Here is a 19,922-nt window from a genome sequence, read left to right on the forward strand (position 1 = left end):
ACCCTGTGAGGTTGCTTTGAGTTGGACTTGACTCAGCGGCAGGGAGCTAGACCCTGCTTTCAGCCAGTTCTGTTTCAGTCTACTGCTGTGGGTGCAAGTCTCCAGTGTTTTTCTAAATTCAAGTTCATAGAAAGCCTAACAAATCCTAATCCCTGAGTGGAACAAATGATTAATGCATTCAGCTGCAAAAAGCACAGCGGAAAGTCCAAGTCCACCAAAAGATGAAGGGAAGGAAGACCTAACAATGGACTTCCGAAACGTCAGCCACCGAAACTCTGTGGAGCCCAGCCCTGCTCCAGCAGACTGGCAGTGGTCAGGAGCTGAGGGGACTTGAAGGCATTCTCTGTAGGGATAGCTAGAATTCCAGAGTTCATATGCTTATACCAAATGTATATATGGACACTGTGAAAGAGGAAGCAACAACGACTTTCAAAGAAAAGAAGAATTAAGGTGTACATTGTATCTATTGACCCGTTCAATCATTACCATAACCATGTGAACTAGACCCCATTCATCATTAATTTTGCATGAATTAATATGTGGTTTTCACTTGCATTTCTATGTATGTCCCAGTCCATTTACCAATCCAGGTTGTGAGGACACAGTCTCTGTCCTGAGGAAATATTTTTCTGCGAAAGATGGGGATTTTGTTTTACTCCAAAGATCAGCTTTTTGCTCTTCAGTCCCCAAAGCACTGGTTTGAAAACTTTCAAGCTCCTGAAACCTAAAGGCTGGAGAACTCATCACAGTGTTGATCCTATAATCAATAGACATGAACGAATGCTGAGGACGTAAGAACCAGTTTTCACACTTCCAATGATATATATATATATATATACACACACATATACATACATATATACACACATACATACATACATACATACACACACATATATATATACTGATGAAAAAAGAGACATGGAAGGAAGTAGAACCCAAATCAAAAAAATTCCTGAGAAGTTGCTTTCTTTTTCAGTAGTTGGTAGATGCTGTGAAGTCCGTTCTGACTCACCGTGCCCCTACATGCAATAGAATGACACACTGCCTGGTCCCATGCCATCCTCTCCTCTGCTCTTCAGTAGGAGCTTGTTGGTGCAGCCAGTGTGTCCATCCATCCTGGGGAAGGCTGTCCCCTTTTTCACCAACCCCCTACTTTACCAAGCAGGATATCTTTCTCCGGGGACGGGTCTCTCCTCACACATATCCCAAAAGATAGGAGAAGAAGTCGTGTCGTGCTTGCCTCTAAGAAGCCTTCTGGCTGTACTTTTTCTAAGGCAGATTTGTTTCTTCTTTTGGTGTTCGTGCTACTTTCAAGGTTCGTAGCCAATAACATAGTTCGAATGCATTGATTCTTCTCTAATTGTGTTTATTCAATGTCCAACTTTCACAGGCATGTGAAGCAATGGAAAATATCCTAACTTGGGTTAGGCACACCTTGGTCCTCTTAAAATAACCTCCTTGCTTTTCAACACTTTAAAAAGGTCGTGTGCAGCAAATTCACCCAAGGCAATGAGTCTTTCGATCCCTTGACCGCTGCTTCTTCCATGAGCATTGGCTGTGGAACCATGCAAAATTAAATTCTTTACAACTTCAGCCTTTTCTTCATTTTTCATGATGTGACCTATGGTCCAGTTGTGAGGTTTTGGGAAATTATTCGTAAGACTTCCCCAGATGCTAACTCTCAGAGTCGAGGGAAACACAATCCACTTAATTTGGAGAGTATTCAAATTTAAATTTATTCTGAGCATAACACTGTTTGTAAGCAGTACAGAGAGATGCATAATAATGTCAACACCTTCCCCCCATGACTGCAAATGGAACCTCCAGATCCAAGAAAGATCCCCAAGCCTCCCTGTTCCTTATGTTCAGAAACAAGATTGTGTTAGTCTTGGCAGACTAGAGAAACAAATTCATGGACACTCAGATGTGTATAAGAAAGAGTTTTATATACAAGAGCAGTTGAATATTAAGAAAATATCCCAGCCCAGTCCAGATCAAGTCAATAAGTCTAATATTATCCCATGTGTCCAATAGCAATCTATAAAGTTCTCTTCAGACTCACAAAACAAATGCAATGACACCGAATGCAGGAAAATCACAGGCTAGTGGGTGGGAAGTCTTGTGGATCTGGTGACATTGTAAGCATCTCAATGCTGGCAAAGATCTCCAGTTAGCTTCTCTGGCTCCAGAAGTCTGGCTCCATCAGCCTCTCTCCACATGGCTTCTCCTCAGGCATGTCTCACAGGGAGGGAGCAGAGAGAAAGAAAGAGAGAGTGTGTCTTCCAACTCCAAGAAGGAAATACAGGAGGAGTTCCCAGAATCCTCAGGAGAAGGCAATGCCCATACAGAGGCATCATTGGTTCTATCCTGATTGACAGGTTAGACTCCACCCCTACACTCTAAAGCCTCAAATTGACACCAGATTATGTAACTACCATGAAGATATATCGCATTACCAATGGACACAATAGGAGTAAACAGTAGGATGAAATGCACAGTTCAGCATTTCACAAGACTGCCAGCACCAGTATCCTGCCCACTCTGGGGCTGTGACACTATGGGGGCTATCCTCAAATCTTAGAACCCTGGGCAAAGAGTTGTCTGAGATTATTTGTTATTAGCTGAAAATAAATGGCTGTTCTCACTGGGTTTAAGTTACTTTTCTTTTTATTATTTCTTAAGATGGAGTGTTAGATTGCTGATCGCGAGAGTTTTCTTCTTCTGTAATGTATGCATTTGCTGCTGCACATTCCCCCCAGGCACTGCTTTAGGCGCATCCCACAAATTCTGACATGCTATACTATAATTTTATTCAACGCAAAATAGTGTTTCATTTTCCTTAGGAGCTCCTCTTCTATGTACTGTTTTGAAGTATGCTGTTTAATCTCCAAATACTTGGAGAATTCCTAAGGGACTTTCTCCCGTTAACTTGTGGTTAAAATATTTTGTGATCAGATAGTTTCCTTTGATGTTAAGTAGTCATAAGTACTACAGCTACCTGGATTGAAAGCCCCATTGGACAATTTTTGCTTTCAACAATCTTACATATTTTATAGAATTCTGGGGAGAAAAATAGTCTACTTACTATTGCAATTATTCTCCATTACTGAGATCCATTTTTTTCCTATAATATTCTCATTTATCCTAAAGAACTCGCATCGGAATTTCCTTAGGATCTAGTATGCAGGCCATTCACTCTTAGCTGTACCTCACCTTCTTTCGTGAAGGCTCTTTTCATTGGAGACTCCATTCAACCTTGCCCAGCACTTTAAGAAACCTGCTCCAATCTCCTGTGGCCACCCTGGTTTCTGATGATAATTTTACATAAACTTGAATTCTTATTTGCTTACATATAATGTGTCATTTTTCTCTCGCTGCTTTTAATATTTTTCTGTCAGTAGTTTGAATATGGTAAGTTTGGGAATGATTGTATTTTAATGTATCCTTGTGAAAAAGGTTTCTGTAATTAAATGTAGCAATATTTATTTGTTTACTTTAAAAACATTCCAGGGGTGGACCCCGTTTGGTCACCTTTAGAGCACCCATTCCTATTATTCTCCTTCTAAACAGCCCTTCAGGATTCTTTGAAAGAACGCCTCAGTGTATGCAATTTGACCAAGTGAAGGTACTCAATCAAAACTCCTAAGAAGTTGTAGTAACTAGTTCACAGACTAAGCTAATTTAAAGAGCCTTGGGCCATAGTGGGCTTCACAGTGGGCTGCTAAACACAAGGTCAGCGGTTCGAGAAAGACAGGGCCTTGTGCTCCCATAAATATGCCCAGCTTTGGAAACTCAAGGGGCAGTGCTCCTCTGCCTTATAGGAGTCAAAATGGACGTGACGGCCTCCAGATTTTGCTGTTTGTTGCTATCATTGTTTATTTGTTTGGGGAAGCTTATTTAATTTATAACAAGAAATAGAACTGTCCAATCTTACCAAACTTTGGCATCCATTTGATCAGTTTATGCTCGCTCACTCTTTAGAAGAGTCGGTGGGAAGCTCAATCCAAAAATTGCTTTTAATATTGAATTTAAAGGAGCTATAACCATACCAGGTGATTAAACAAGGGCATCAGGCATATGGAAAGGGCATGAAGGAGACTTCCTTTGACTTCTTTGGTTTACCTCTTGCCAGGAGGCAGAGGGCAGGCCTGCCTCCATTCCCTCTTTTTCTTCACCCCTTCTGACACCACCTGTCCTCGACTTCGATGCTGCATTCTGAAATGCATTGCAATGGCCACATACAACTCACTGATGAAACTCACAAACGTAGGGGTTAATGAGGGAAGTGAATAGGTTACCACGAGTCATCATCAGTGAACCATAAATATCCCGGCATTAAGCCCCAGAAATATTTCTCCTCAGCCAGCAGCCAAGTCTCTTTCTGGTCTTCTGCCTCTCAGCTCCGTAGTCCCTTGGCCTCTGCCTGTGTAGACCAGAGTCTGCTGGTTGCTCTGCCTCACAGTCACAGGCTCAGACTGATCCTCTGTTCTGTCTCCTGCTTTCCTTGCTTTGGCCTCTGGTTAAGGCCTGCTAATTTTGCTTTGTCCCACAGGCTCTGTGTCGCAGGCTCTGGGGTCCCTGTTCTCTGTCTCTGCCACTTCAGTCAGAGGTCTCTGCTTCCAATGGTTGGGGAATGTCTCTCTGCCTTTGCTTCAAAGACAGCTCATCTTTATAGCCAAGGGGTGGTGACTGAAATTGACACCCCCCCCATTAGTGTTCTAGATGCCATATTTGCATAGTCCCACCCAATCATTGGTGAGCGCAGCAGACACAGAAGAGTCTTATTAAGAAATTCCACTCCACCACCAGGCTCTAGTAAATGGAAACGTTTTTCTCCATAATAGGAGCACTTCACACTGAATTAGTGACCCACTGTGACAATCTATGATTTTACAGCCTCTATTTGTCTCTTCAATTCATACTGCTATGAATGACCAACCTAACCACTTATTTTCAATTTATTCCTATGTTGGACAAAAAGCTCTTGTCATCCACGAAAAAAATTATTCAGTATACAAATAAAGTTAATGTTGGAAGGCATAAAATATGATCCATACACTTTATATCAAATTATTATGTCATATATACTAATGTATAGTTTTTTGCTAAAGTTTTATAATAGGTCGCAGACTTTAGCATGGATCTACTTATTGGCATTATAAATTACCAAGGGCTCATGAGTAGGGTGAGCGGGGGAAGGAGGGGAAAAAATGAGGAGCTGATACCAAGGGCTCAAGTAGAAAGAAAATGTTTTAAGAATGATGGCAACAGATGTACAAATGTTCTTGACATAATGGATGGATGTATGGATTGTGATCAGATTTGTACGAGCCCCAAATAAAATGTTTTTTTAAAGAAAAATTAAAAAGAGTGATAGAGCCAGTTTGAAAACCTTTTTCTTATTATTAATTTATACATAAATCCTAGGGCAATAGGCCATTCAAGGTAAATGCATCCCATCCCCACCCCAATCACTGCTAATTCCAGATTAATATCTTCCAAATTAGTGAAACCAAACAATCACCTTAATTGTTGTGCAATGGTAGCTTTTAGAAAGAAAATGAGGTAAAACAAACATGGCAAACCTCCTTTCCTAACCTCAGGTAAACAGCAATGAGCATGCAAGTGGAGACCATGAGAACCATGGCCCATATTGGATATTCAGAAAACAACAGAACCCTGTGATTAGATTTGAGAATCTCATCTAATTAGGTCAATTGGTTAGAACATGTAACTAATATGAACAAGTCAGACATGAGATCCCATATATGCTGGCTAGTTCACTCCGTAGCTCTAGATAAAACCCTTAAAGCCTCCAGCCATCTGGCAGCTGAGTCTACAGAGAACCAAGCAGATTGATGCCTGGGGCTCAGGGCAGGGCTCAGGTGTGCACCCACCCCTCCCCCTCAAAAAAGGAAGAAGAAATCAGCCAATCTTATTGCGATGACTTCTATGCACATGTAATAATGAGATTGAATTATTCAAGAAACGTTGTGTGAAAACAGTGTAACTAAAAACAATAGACGGGGGGGAAAAAAGCACTAAGAATAAAATACCATGTCTCTGTCTACCGATAGGACAGGTTATTCTTTACAATTATCAAAAGTAAAGTCGCAGCTTCCTGAACCGCCTTCTCAATACTTCAATTTTCTAACCACTCCAAAAACTCATGTAAGATATGCAACTGTGAGAATAACCACTGCAAGGGAATACTTGAATAGAACTAGGAAGAGCGGGCTAGAAGGGCCTATGGAGGAAACCTCAGATCAGGAAAAAGGAAGAAAATCAAAATAGATTCATTTTAGAAGAAAAAAATCATTTTCATTTTCTTCCTAGATCTTTTTAAAAAATGTGTTGGGTTGCTAACCTCAAGGTCAGCAGTTCAAAACCACCATCCTACCCATTACAGTGTCTGTCTACTCCCCTTAATAATTACCATCTCAGAAACCCACAGGGACAACTTTACCCTCTCCTGTAGGGTCAGAATCAACTTGATGCAAACGAGTTTTAGAGTTAGATTGTCTTCTAGAATTCTATCCCCCAATTTGTAGATACATCTTTTTTGAAATACACAATATTATATTAACATAACAAAATATTACTATGCATTAATATATTGATATAATTTAATAACACAGAATTGATATTTCCGATAAGTGATTATTATAGTTTCACTGTAGCTTTCTTTTAAGTGTTACATTTTCAAAATGTAAGAATATCACTTAATTGTAATTATATGAAAAATGCCTTTGCTATGTACTCTTCTCTAAGAGATCTGCAGCCTCTTGTGAAAGTCTAAAAGAAGTCACCTTGTGCTCTGCATAGAAAAATATATACAATAAAATTAAGAGAAAAATTAGAGTGATTTATTATATATATAATCATAATGAGCACCATCCTCAGTAACTTACTATATCAAATTATCTGTCAGAAATTATATGCTTTACTAAATGATGGACCATCTCATCAAAAGCTATAAAAATGGCAACACATTAAGTATTAGAAAGGAAAGAACATTTAAGTTATTAGCAACAGTCTATTGAGGCCAAATTATCTTAATAAAAATCAGCTTTTTAAAAAGTTGATCTGTTGTAACAACACAAATGCTTTTGGGGAATTTTACATTCAAGGAATATGTACTCATTTTCTTTCACTGGTTAATAAATTACCATGCCTTTGAGAGATTACGAATCATGGATTTAATTTCTCACGGTTCCCGTGAGTCAGAAGTCCAGAATCTTTTAGCTGGGTCCTCTACTCAGGTTAGCATAAAGCTCAAATTGAAACTGTGTTCTCACATGGAAGCTTGATTAGGGACAAGTGCACTGCCAAGCCATTTCTTTGTGGTCTTACAAGTACATCCCCTTTGCTTTCCTCCATGTTGGCCAGGTCTGCCCTCAGCTCCCAGAGGCCTCTCCTAAGCACTGAGCCCCAGGATTTCTTCACCTGGGCCATGGAGAACTTCTCTCTCAGGTGTCCAGTTTCTCTGACTTCCTCTTCTGCAGCTGTTAGCTGTCCTTGAGTTGGCCCTGATTCATAGTAACCCCATGCAGAATGAGGCAGGATCATTATGACCAGAAGGGTTTCACTGGACGTTTTTCAGCTCCTATACTAAGATGAGAGAGCCCTGGTGCTATAGTTGGTTATAAGTTGGGCTACTAACCACAAAGTCAGCAATTTGATCCCATCAGCCACTCCCCAGGAGAAAGATGAATCTTCCGTTCCCATAAAGACGGATAGCCTTAGACGTCCTTAGGAGCGGTTCTTCTCTGCCCCATAGAGTTGCTAACCATAACCTTCTGCAAACCCGGTATTCACAATATAAGCTCTGATACCATTCCTTCTGTTAGATTTGGATTATATTACTTACAATCCTTGGATCATACAGGTTCAATTTTATGTGTTTGGGGCACCTTGTTGGAAACACCAACTTACCTGACACCTCACTTAGATGGCTGCTTGTTTGAAAACAAGCCTTTAACACCCCACATGCTAGTCTTTCAGGTAGCTGGGCACCATCTTCACCACACTTTGCTATAGTACCATATCTCCAATGACCTCTTTGGGAGGGTGAACCTCAAGCAGGGCCATATCATAAAAACTACTTTTTCTTAGACTGGGGCTAGACTTAAGTGCAAGCCACAGAGCCATTCATGCATCTATGGTTTATATATGTCTCGAGTTCACTTTGAGACATCACTGTCAATTTATGTTAGAGAATATTATCAATCAACCCCTGTGGTATTATTTCCACTGCCATCAAGTCAATGTTAGCTTATTGAATGACCCTTTCACAGGGATCACCTACGGCCATCGGAAAACACATATTTCCGATGATCTTAGAAACCAAAACACGGCTCCTCTGCCTGACACCCCATTTGCACTTGCCAGAAGCCCGTTCACAGTCAAAGCTGAAGATGTCTCTGAGACAGCACAAGAGGAGCTCATTGAACTTATTAACAGTGATGCAGAGAGAACTGATTTCTTTACAGTGCCAGTTACGAAATTCTGGATCAAGTGTTCTCGGTCCTCTCCTGTTCTGTCTGAGACTATGTTGCACCTTCTTCTTCCATTTCCAACAACATCTTTGAGAAACAGGGTTTTCCAGCTTGTTGGTTATCAAGTCTAAATACAGAAGCCGACTTGTTGTGGAAGATATCTTCATTGTGCTCTTATAAAGACTACTCTGAGATTTTCTGATCTGGTGAGAAAGAAGCTATCTCAACCTTCACACTGACATTGAGTTTTTACCCATACTGTTGCAACATGTAGTAATGTAGTTTACTGTTGTTATATTAAGACTGTTACTCATGCTACACCATGTTTTAAGACAAAATTTCATTTATTTGTCATTAGAAATAAATATTTCACAATATAATTACATATTGTTTTTGTGATTAATCATTATACTTGAATTTTGTTCAATTTGTAACAATAAAAATATATCCTGCATGTCAGATATTTACATTATGATTCATAACAGTAGCAAAATTAGTTATGAAGTAGCAACAAAAATAATTTTATGGGACTCACTGTCTCATTCTCACTCTCTCACTGTCTCATTCTCACTCTCTCACTGCCTCACTCTCTCACTGTCTCATTCTCACTCTCTCAAAAAAGAAAAAAAAATAATTTTATGGTTGCGGATCACCACCACATGAACTTTGGTTAAGGTTGAGAAGCACTGTCATAGCAATTCAAAAGGACAGGATAGAACTGCCCCTGTGAGTCTCTGAGTCTGCAAATAGTTACCGGAGTAGAAAACTTTATCCTTGCACTGTTGAACTGGCTGGTGGTTTCAAACTGCTGATCATATGGCTAGCAGCTCAATGTTTAGTCCATGAATTTAGAATTTAAATTTAAAACACTATCGAGAAAAGGAAAGTATATGAGTGTAGGCCAGCTATGAACTGCAGTTCATGGATTGTTGACTTGTACAGATTAAACTCTTCAGTGAAAAGACATTATGTATTTATACAAAAAACAGGGGTCAGCGATAGGGTAGATCTTCTGATAAGATTCATTTATAACAGCAGAACCAGGCCTACCAGATTAATCCACTTCCTAATGAAGCAAGGTGGCCTTTACAATAGTAAGTATATGGTAGTTCTGGGCCACCATTCATTGAGCACTGTCAAGGCAAGAGATTCGAACCAAAGTGCAATAACCTCCAGTTCTTGCCCTTGAGCTAGCAGCCATTTGTTTCTTCTCACACTAGGGAGTTTCAGCTCTAAGTCCAATAGTGACAAGTGAGTTTGAGGTAAAGCCCAGCTCACTTCGTGGGGATTCCACATCAAGTCCTTTTCGTGTGGCCAAAGAAGAGTGTTGGGTAACTCAAAGAAGATTCTACAGCACTTGAACCGAGTCACCAAGGACTGCAAGAAGCTAAGTCAAAAGTGTCCAATTAGGAATCTAGTACCAGGCATATTCTCAAATTTTATAGAATGTTATTTCTATATTTTACTGAAATTAACATGTGCAAGCTGTATAAGAGCATTCAATTAATCAGCAACATTAAACTTTGAATTATCTTGATTTAATACTCAATAGTATGATTTATTACTTGGATAGTACTTATTTATATCTGCAATAACTCAAATGAATATATTGAACCAAGGAAACTATTTTATTTTCATTCCTTACTCATCTGGGTTACATTCTGCAGCACTCATAAACCATGGGAACACACGAAGTTCCTCTCAGTAAGAGGCCAACATTGTGGCTGCCCAGCTCCACTACTTTGACAGCTGCCATTTTCTACAGAAGGAATGCCAAACGCTGACACAGCACCAGCACTTTTCCATCATTTCATTGCAGCTTACTTTTCCAGCCACCTCTTCTACTGTATCCTCGACCTCACCTCTTCTACACTGTCCTTTATTTCTGAACATGGCTGAGAGGATTGGTATCATCTCTCCTGATATCAGCACCAAATTTGCATATTGCTTTTAGGATGTCATGATTGTTTGGTTAAGGTTTTATTTTCACATTGTAGTGATTAAATACAGAGGGCCCCTATAATTCAGAAAGTGATAGTTTAACTAATGTGTAAAGTCTTCATCGCAGTGTTCTATAGGGAAGCCATAATATTCTATGGATTAGAATCATGGTTTCCAAATTGGTATGTGCAAACCACAGGGAGATCAAGGAGTTACATATTGAGGAGTAAAATGTAGATACTAAAACTTGAATGTATATATATTTAAATGTCAGCCTCATTCATTTGTTTTTAATATGTTACACATTGTTACAGTGTTACATATTCACGTACTATATGTAAAAATGCACACAGTGGATAATGTTCAAATTCTTTTTACCAGTCAGAGTACATTTAAAATTTCAGAATCCCTTGGTTTAATGTAAGAACTTTAGAATCCAAGTGAAATGGTTTCTCAGCCCAACTCTCACATGAACTTTACAAAATCTCCTTAACTTAAAGGAGCATTCTCCTGCACACAATGTTCCTATTGCATAGAATATAACAGAGAATTGATGGAAATTAATGGATATAATATATTTAAAGGGAACTGGCCAATCATTATAGTAAGAATTCATAAAATATAAGGCATTATTATATTTTTATTAATTGCATTAGATTTAATACTTGTCATTCATTGCCCAAGGAAGAAACAAAGTTGCCAGGTTTTTAGCCTTAAAGTAGCCAGTGTGACTAGGAAACTGACTCTACGATGGTGGCGAACAATAACGTCTCATCTTGTGGTATTGACTGGGAAGTGGATTTCATTATATTCTATGAATGCTTACTAATATTCCAGGATATATCACACATCGTGCCAAACACTAAAGATCAAATCCTTCCCTCAAAAAAAATGGGGGGAAGATGTTACCAAATTATCAAAGAAATAAAAAGAGAAAACTTTGAATGCATAATTTGATACACATGGATATATGTTTATAAAGAGGCATTTATACTGTATGGCACGGTATTACAAGCATCTGATGAATTAAAAAAATAATAATTCCATTTGTAGAATCAACCCAGTATTTAATTGCACTCACCATAACCTCCTCCCCCAAACAAGCTCACTGTCATTGAGTTGATTCCATCTCATAGTGACCCTTTGAATCACCCTGGACAGACAGCACTGCCCCCTTGGGTTTCTGAGACTTCCAATATTTAACGGAGTTGGCGGCTTTATCTTTCACCCCTGGAAGCCTGCTGGGTTCCAACCACTGACCTAACAGTTAGCAGTTCAATACCCACCCTACTAAGCCCCTAGGAACTATGAAGAGGTAGCGGAAAGGAGAACTCAGATGTCACCCAAAGCTTTGGGTTGGATGGAGGAGCAAATTGTGTTGCCATGCATACTAAAAGGAAATGCTTTCAAGAGGAACATAGTGGGGGGTAGTGGTTACACAGGAGAATTGGGCTACACTCTGCATGGTCTGCAGTTTGAAACCACCAGCAGCTCCACAGGGGAGAGATTGGGTTTCCACCTTCTGCAGTAAACAGTTAAAGTCTGGTAAATCCACAGGAGGTCAAGGTCAGCCTTGACCAATGGTGCTGAGGGTTTTTTGACTGGTGGAGACAGTCAAGAATTTCATTATCGAGTAGGTTCAATTTTATGTGTTTGTGGGCACCTTGTTGGGAACACCTAAGGAAATATGACATAGAGATCTGCAGTGACTTCATGAGACATGAACTTACCAGCACACAGAGGCAACTGAAGCCAGAGGCATGAGAGCAACTCTCCAGGAGAAATGTACAGTAAGACCAGGAATTCAAAACACACGGCATGATTGAATTTCAAGGATAAAGAAGTGAGTGACTCATGATGTTTGCTTCATGAAAAAAAATAATAAACTTGCTTCAAAATTTCAGAGAACAAACAACACCTACACTCTTCTGGGGAAAAGAGAGAAATAACAAATTTGCACCTGACTAGCTTGCCCTGAAGGAGCCCTGGAAGCACAATGGTTAGATGCGGCTCCCTGAGAGAAAGGTGTGGAAAAAAAGATGTGGCAGTCAGCTGCTGCAAAAATCATGGCCTTGGAAACACCATGGGGCAGTGTTCCTGTGTCCTACAAGGTCATCATGAATTAAAATGGACTCATCAGCAATGGGTAGCTCACCCTTAAGTTATAAAGATAAAGCACAAATAATATAAATTGCACATAGGCCTTACAGAATATAATACAAGAACCCGAGAGAGAGAGAGAGAGAGAGAGAGAGAAAATATCAAGAAATATAGTAAATCATCTTTCTACCTCAAGGCAGCTGGTGGTTTCAAACTTTGATTGGCAGCCCAGGAAATAACCAACCACACCACCAGGTAATCAAATGATGAATCAAATCAAATAATCTTTAAATAAGACTAGCCATATTAACTGATAAGCATTTAGATACAATGTAAAATGCTTACCAAAAAAAACAACCCTCCCAAAAAACAGGCATTTCCCCCCCAAAGTTATGCATTTAAATTTTTTTTACAAAACAACCTTATCCCCTTCAAAGTACTCTCCATTCCACTTAAGACATTTTTCAAATCTGCAATGCCATTCTTGAAAACATTTTTCAAACTCATCTGTTTGGATAACTGACAGCACCTCCCTCAATTTTTTTCTTCACCTCTTCGACATCTTTAAATCACTGTTCCGTTCATGTCCCTCTTCATTCTCAGAAACAAAAAGAAGTCACACAGACCAAGGTCGGGTGAGTCAGGTGTGTGGGGCAAGAGAGGCATGCTGTTTTTTGCCAAAAACCAGTGCACTGCGATGGCTGTGTGAGCAGGTGCACTGTCATGATGGCAAAACCAGTCCCCGGTCTGCCCCAAATCAGGCCTTTTTTGTTGCACCTTGCTATGTAATCTATTTCATAACCTCTAAATAGAAAGCTTGCTTAACAGTCTGATCTGGTGAAATGAATTCCAAATGCACTATCCCCCTCACATCGAAAAAACAAATGAGCATCGTTTTTTTTTTTGGGGGGGGGATACACCCTCACATATGTAACTACTATCAAACATCTTGACAATATAAATATAAAAGTAACATTTGCAATAAGTAGAGCAAATACATATACAGTAATATATATTGCACATAGTAATAATATAAAGTAATAAGTATTAGAAATTAAGAAATGAAAGGTGACAAGAGTGAAAATATGCTTGTTCTTCATCTATCATTGGAGAAAGTCAATGACGAACAAAATCAATGTAATTCAATCTCAATGTCAAAAAATATTTTTTATTAACAGCAGGAAAACCAAAAACATTTGCTGGGTCAATAATTCCTTGAATTCCGTTCATCTATTTTTCTTTTGTCACATTTTGCTAATATATCTTACTTAAATTTCGTATGGTGATTACATAATTTCATGTCACCTTGATAAATAAGTGTAGGGGTGGAGTCTAGCCTGTCAATCAGGCCACAGCCTGATGATGCCTCCTGGTGGGTGTGGCCCTATCATGAGGATTCTGGGAACTTCCTGTCTCTTTTTGTCTTCACCTTCCTGTTGGCAAGCCATTTTCAGCCACAATGAGACCTGAGCAAGCCATGTGATGCTTCCACTACCATTGGATCCCCAAGGTTTTTCGCCCACCGACCGGTGATCTTCCCGCATTCTGCATCTTTGCATGTGGCTGGGTGAGTTTGAAGAGAGATTTATGTACTAGTGTCAGACTTATGGGCTAATATCAGACTTATGGACTTGATCTGGACTAGGCTAGGATGTTTCCTTGATATACAATTACTCTGTTATAGAGTCCTTTCTTATACATTTACAAGGGTGTCACTGAATTTGTTTCTCTAGTCTACCTGGGATAACACAATTAGCATGTAAATATCACTCATTTTGGCTATTTTAATATATTTGAAAAAGCTTCAAAAATTTATGGAAAAATGGAATGAAAAGAAAATGGCATTTCCCCACAAAACTTTTGAAGCCCCTTTGTAAGTATAAGATCAATTCCTATCCAAAACTAGTTGGACAGTTACATCACTAGCATTTTACAGAGGCTAAAGAAACTTTCCATATTTCACAGCTCCAGTAATATAGAGTCAGGATTTAAATGTTGCTCTGAAACCTACACTCTGTCCATGAGGCCATGCCTCCTGCCATTTGCAAATATGAAAACAAATGTAATCCAAAACACAGTAGATTCTTTTCAAACTAGGAAATTCTCTTGTCACATCCTGTATTTACTTCTTCGTCTTCCCTCCCTTTATAAAGCTGGAATATACACTCCAGAATGTCCCCCGTGGCTGGCTCAGGAGATTTACAGAGAGGGGAAATAATCAATGTTGAGTCTAGACCGCACTCACACGTACTAATAAGACGAGAAAGAACTAGTGCAAATGGTAAGAACTGGTATCTCACAGAACTAGTGCCATAGTCTACTTACACTTACAGGGTCCGATCTTGAATTTGGGGGAATTAGCTCTACAAGTCCGAATACCTGGTTAGCCTCCAATCATAGCGTCTGCTGTGAGTCCTAGTGGGACACTGTCCCACAGGGGTTTCAATGGCTGGATCCAGAAGCAGATCGCCAGACCTTTATTCCCAGGTGCCTCTCGATGAGTCTGAATGTACCACCTATCATTTAGTTATTAACTGCATAAATTAGCCATTTGCAATACCGATGAACACTGGCCAAACTATCTGCTATTCCAAGAATCTGACCGTGGGACAGCGCATGGGCCGTGTTGTGGCTTTATGTTTTGTTTTGTTTTTCTCACAACAGGTCTACAAGGAACCACTAAGCAAACACATCGTCCAATTGACAAGGTTCACACCTGGGATCTGTGTGGCTTCTAAGGCCATGCCTTTTCCCACTGTGCCACAGAGTCTCTTGAAGCGCATGAATGAAGATGAAAATGTATTGGCTGTCATTAGCAATGCCTGTTGTGGAAGTATAAAAAGAAGCAAAAATCTGGTTGTTGATCACTAAATATTATGGCTTGTCTCAATGTTCCAAAAAATAAAATAAACTCATTGCCATCGAGTTGATGCTGACTCCTGACAACCTTGCGGGACAGGGTGGAACTGCCCTCGTGAGTTTCTGAGACTGTACCTCTTTATGGAAGGAGAAACCCCTGTCTTTCTCCCAAGGAGGGGCTGGTGGTTTCAAACTGCTGACTTTGCAATTAGCAGTCCAACATGTAACCACTACGCCACCAGGGTCTCCTTAAATGACAGGAGGCATAGTCTATGCTGAGATATAGACACAGTTTTGCTTATTTGTATACTTTTCCAATGATTGTGTGTGTGTGTGTGTGTGTGTGTGTGTGTGTGTGTGGTTTAATGGCAGTTTGAACTGATCCAGCAGCACCAGAGAAGAAATATTCGGTGATCTGCTACCCTGTTACAGGGTATGGCTTGACTCTGTGGCACACAGGGTGGCCACAGTTAGACCTAACTCAGTGACAATGGGATTGTTTCCATTTGTATTGGATCGCTAGTGTAATTCTGATGAGCCCTGATGGCACCTTGGTGAAAGTCCCTAACCGCTAACCAAAAGCTCAGCAGGCCAAACCAAGCAGCCCCTCTGCCAAGGAAGTAATGTAGCAGTCTGCTTTCATTCAGATCTGCAGCCTGGGAAACCCTAGGGTTTCCGTGGGCAGTTCAACTCTGTCTTACAGGGTTGCTATAAGCTGGGATAGACATAACAGCTGTGAGTTTTGTGTAGTGTAACACAAATTTCTTCGCTCTTCGGGTTTTCATACAATTTCTGTAACAAAGCAGAGATCAAGGGCTAAACTATATGTTGTATGCCTCGGGCATGGATTCAACCCAGACAGAATTGTAGAGTCTCTTTAGAAGGCCTTATTGTCTTTCTCTTTGAAGTAGTATAAAGGATTTATAACCAGAATCATAGACAGAGAACTAACACAAACAGTAACTATATATGAGCCAGTCCATGAATATTCATTCTAATCACTGTACAGTAATCAATTAGTATCACACATTGCAAGAACAATGGGAAATCTGAGGCTACAGATTGTAGAAATGAATAAATCATCATGTTTAAATGACATAACCAAAGAGAATTCATTTTCTTTTCTGGATGAAAATTCCTTTTATCTACTATAGTGGGATAAAAACATTTTAGTGCAAAAATTAGATCTGAGTGCCTGTCTCTATAAATATTGGTCAAGAAAAGTAGTACATTATTTGATTAGAGAGTTTGTTCTTCTCTAAGAACTCGCCAGTCCTGATAATTGGCCTCAACTGCCAAACTACTGACAACCTGGGCCCAGCCACGTTCACACAAAATCTCACTACCACACTCTGCTTGCTTAAGAATGAATGACAAGCAAAACAGGGAGTTCACCCGACTTCCTACTGTCTTATATAATCCAGTGAGATTCTTGAAGGATGCGGTGCTATAATAGTCCTTACAAGTGAGGAAGGTGAGACTGTCTCAAGTACTTTGCATGTGTTTTCAGGAGAGACCAATCTTTGGAGGAAGGCAATGCTGCTGGGTAAGGGAGATGGTTACCAAAAAAGAGGAAGATCTACTGCAACCTGGGTTGACGCCATGGCTGGCAACAACAATGGACTCAAGGGAACCCAACAGAACAACAATGTGAGAATGGTGCCCGACCAGGGAGTGTTTCCTTCTGTTTCACAGAGGAAGCTGTTTTACAGGATGAGTCAGAACTGACCGGACAGCTCCAGAGAGCCCCCTGACAGAACATACTGCTAATGGTAATGTTTAATGAAATCTCTAGTTAGATTCCATGTTTACTTTTCCTATATTAAGTGGTATGATGTAAAATGTCAGTGTGAGGTTTCAATTAATTGTTACCGGGAAGTAAAATGTTAATAGGGGTCAAAGTCTCCTGGAAATCAAGTATTCTAGATGTACCAAAGATGTACAATTGAGTGATGTTGTTGTGGTTGTGTGTTGATGAGCCCAGTCGACTCACGGTGATCCTAGACACAAAAAGTAAACCCTGTCCTGTCCTGCATCCCCTTCACAACAGTCATGTGAAATCAAAATTTCTGCTGATCAAAAGCTTGTAGTAAATTTGTGTGTAATAATGGATGTCAGACATTTGCTGCATCTTTCCAGAAATGTTTAAGCCAGTCGTCACTTTAGCCTTCTAAATTCCTGGCAGGCTTTAAAAAACAAGAGCGGTGATAGGGGGAAATGAGCAACTACAATGACAACCTGAGACGGGATGCTCCCCAAACTCCCATCTGTACAGGCACGGACATCCAACTCTGGAGCCAAAAGGGCTGAGTGGCAGAATATTGTTGCTTGGTACCCAAACAGGATCACTTCTGCAGAGTAATCTAATGTCACTGTCCCCTTAGCTTTTGGCAGGACCAGATAAATATGAAAGAGCATGCTTGTCCTTTCCGTTATTCTACATTTTTATTTTAAATAAGATTCTAACTGTGCTTCAGGGAAAGAGTATTTGCAAATCTAAGTCTACTCTATTTTTAAAATTAGGAGAAACAAGCTTCTTTGGAAAACTGGAAGATAGTCTTGCTTCAATTAATTCTACGTGATGTGTCTAGTCTGTTCTAGTACAACCTCCCAGTTGCGATCAGCTCTTTCTTTCATTAAATGAAAGCAGTTAATTAGCCCCAGCCTGTCCTCTCCCCTTCTCTCTTTCCCTTTTCTCAGTAGTAATGATGACTAATTACCATCAGCGGTGCATTACTGCAACATCAAGAGCAAATCTCTCTCTCTCCTTCTCTCTGACAGCAAAACGAGACACAAACCTTCAAGCCTCAAGTAGATTAAAATGATTCTTAGTGTACTTGAAAATATCATTCAAGTGCAATATTTTATTTCAACCAATATATGCTTTTGAATGAAAAGATTTACATGTATATAGTCTTCTCAGTGATTATACTCCAACAAGCATGAAGAAAAATTTATATGTTTTCAAGAGAAAGATCATTTGAAATGTGGTGAAACACATGATACAAGGGGATCTTCTATTTATTTTTTAACTCATTGCAAAGGCGATTGGCTGTCTCTCAGAGGAGGAGGAGTCTGTAACTATGTCAGAAGCAGCACAGCTATCTCATAAAGAGTCATAGAAGTGTTCATGAATTAAAAACCTCTTCAACAGAATCTCACAACATGGTTACATGAAGAGCAAAGCTCTTCAATACTATGCAGAGAGCATTATCTAATAGCACCACCTGACAGAGTCAGACATTTCCTCCCTAAACATTTGGAGTCTTTACTAGAAAGGAAAACACGTGTTACTATCTTATTCTGTTCTTGACGCTGACACGGTTACTCTACATAACGTGCCTTCACAATAACTTTAAAAATAACTACATTAATTTGACAAAAAGCTGAGCATATAAATGATGACTTAACTAACTCGTTTCCATGTGAATCTTAGTTCCTCTTGCATAAACATGAACATAAAGTCAAACATGAACATAAAGTCATTGCCATCATGTGGGTTCTGACTTGCCCCAGCCCCATCACATCTACAACTCGTAGAGAATATATGCCGGGTAGAATGTTTACTTAGTTCTAAAACAAGGACAAAGGTATTCACATATGTAGTGGATGTAGCCAGATCCATGAAAATATGAGCATCTCTTGCCAATACACAAGTGAAGCTCTCAAAGAGGTAAACAGGGGGACCTAAGCTTAACATAAGAGAAGAAATGGGGGCGGGATCTTGACTAGCAATTTTTCTTTAAAAGCTTATGTATTATTAAATTAAATTTTAACTAAGTATTTCATAAATGGTTATTTTTAACTCAATTAGTCCAGTATTAACCAAAGGTAAATACCTTCTTATGGTTCAGATTCTCATTTAATCTCTCTAGAAATATATATATATATATATATTTAAATGACATGCTTAATATTAATCCCAATACAAATGAATCAAAGCACTTCACTATCTACAACCTCAGTCTTAATCCAAGCCTACTTCGTCCTTAGTATTTAATAGAGGGAGCCAGCCACTTCCCATTGTCTTTAGCCCTGCTAAAGACAGCTTAGAGAGGAAGGCTGCATGTATGCATCAACCTAAAAACCTCCCAACAATAGTGCACCTTGGAAAAACAGCACAACTTTCATGCAAGTTTCTATTTCGCCCTTATTACTATGTCCCACCTTTCATATAGATGAAACATTCTTGCTTAAAGCCACTGTCCCTATAATGTATCCAGGGACACCACAGGAGGCTGTTTTCCAAACCTAAAAGAGTCCCCCAGATAGTCTTGGGAAAAGCCTTTCATGCACATATTTCCAATATAAGATACTTCCGTTAGATATACAAGAAGAGTTTTCAAGGCGTCTCCAGTCTAACATGCTTCAGGATATTGCACTGGGAACCAGTTGCCAGTAAGGGAGGATGGAAGAAGGAAGAAATGTTCCAGAAACCCCTAAGGGAGGCAAAGATGCAAAAGATGCCAGGCGCCCTCCCCAATCCCTCCTTGTAGGCTAGAGTACCCACCGGCTTAGTAA

The 19,922-nt window shown here is 39.7% G+C and overlaps 1 protein-coding gene across 3 annotated transcripts in view; it reads right to left on the reverse strand.

The window, feature by feature from the left end:
• The window catches only part of NOL4 (nucleolar protein 4), a 387,938-nt gene that overhangs the window by 365,882 nt on the left and 2,134 nt on the right, over positions 1-19,922 (reverse strand). The window lies entirely within an intron of this gene.

The sequence above is a fragment of the Echinops telfairi genome, unplaced genomic scaffold (genome assembly GCF_000313985.2).
Source record: "Echinops telfairi isolate 266 unplaced genomic scaffold, ASM31398v2 ScPeMD7_7400;HRSCAF=8409, whole genome shotgun sequence".
NCBI lineage: Eukaryota > Metazoa > Chordata > Mammalia > Afrosoricida > Tenrecidae > Echinops > Echinops telfairi.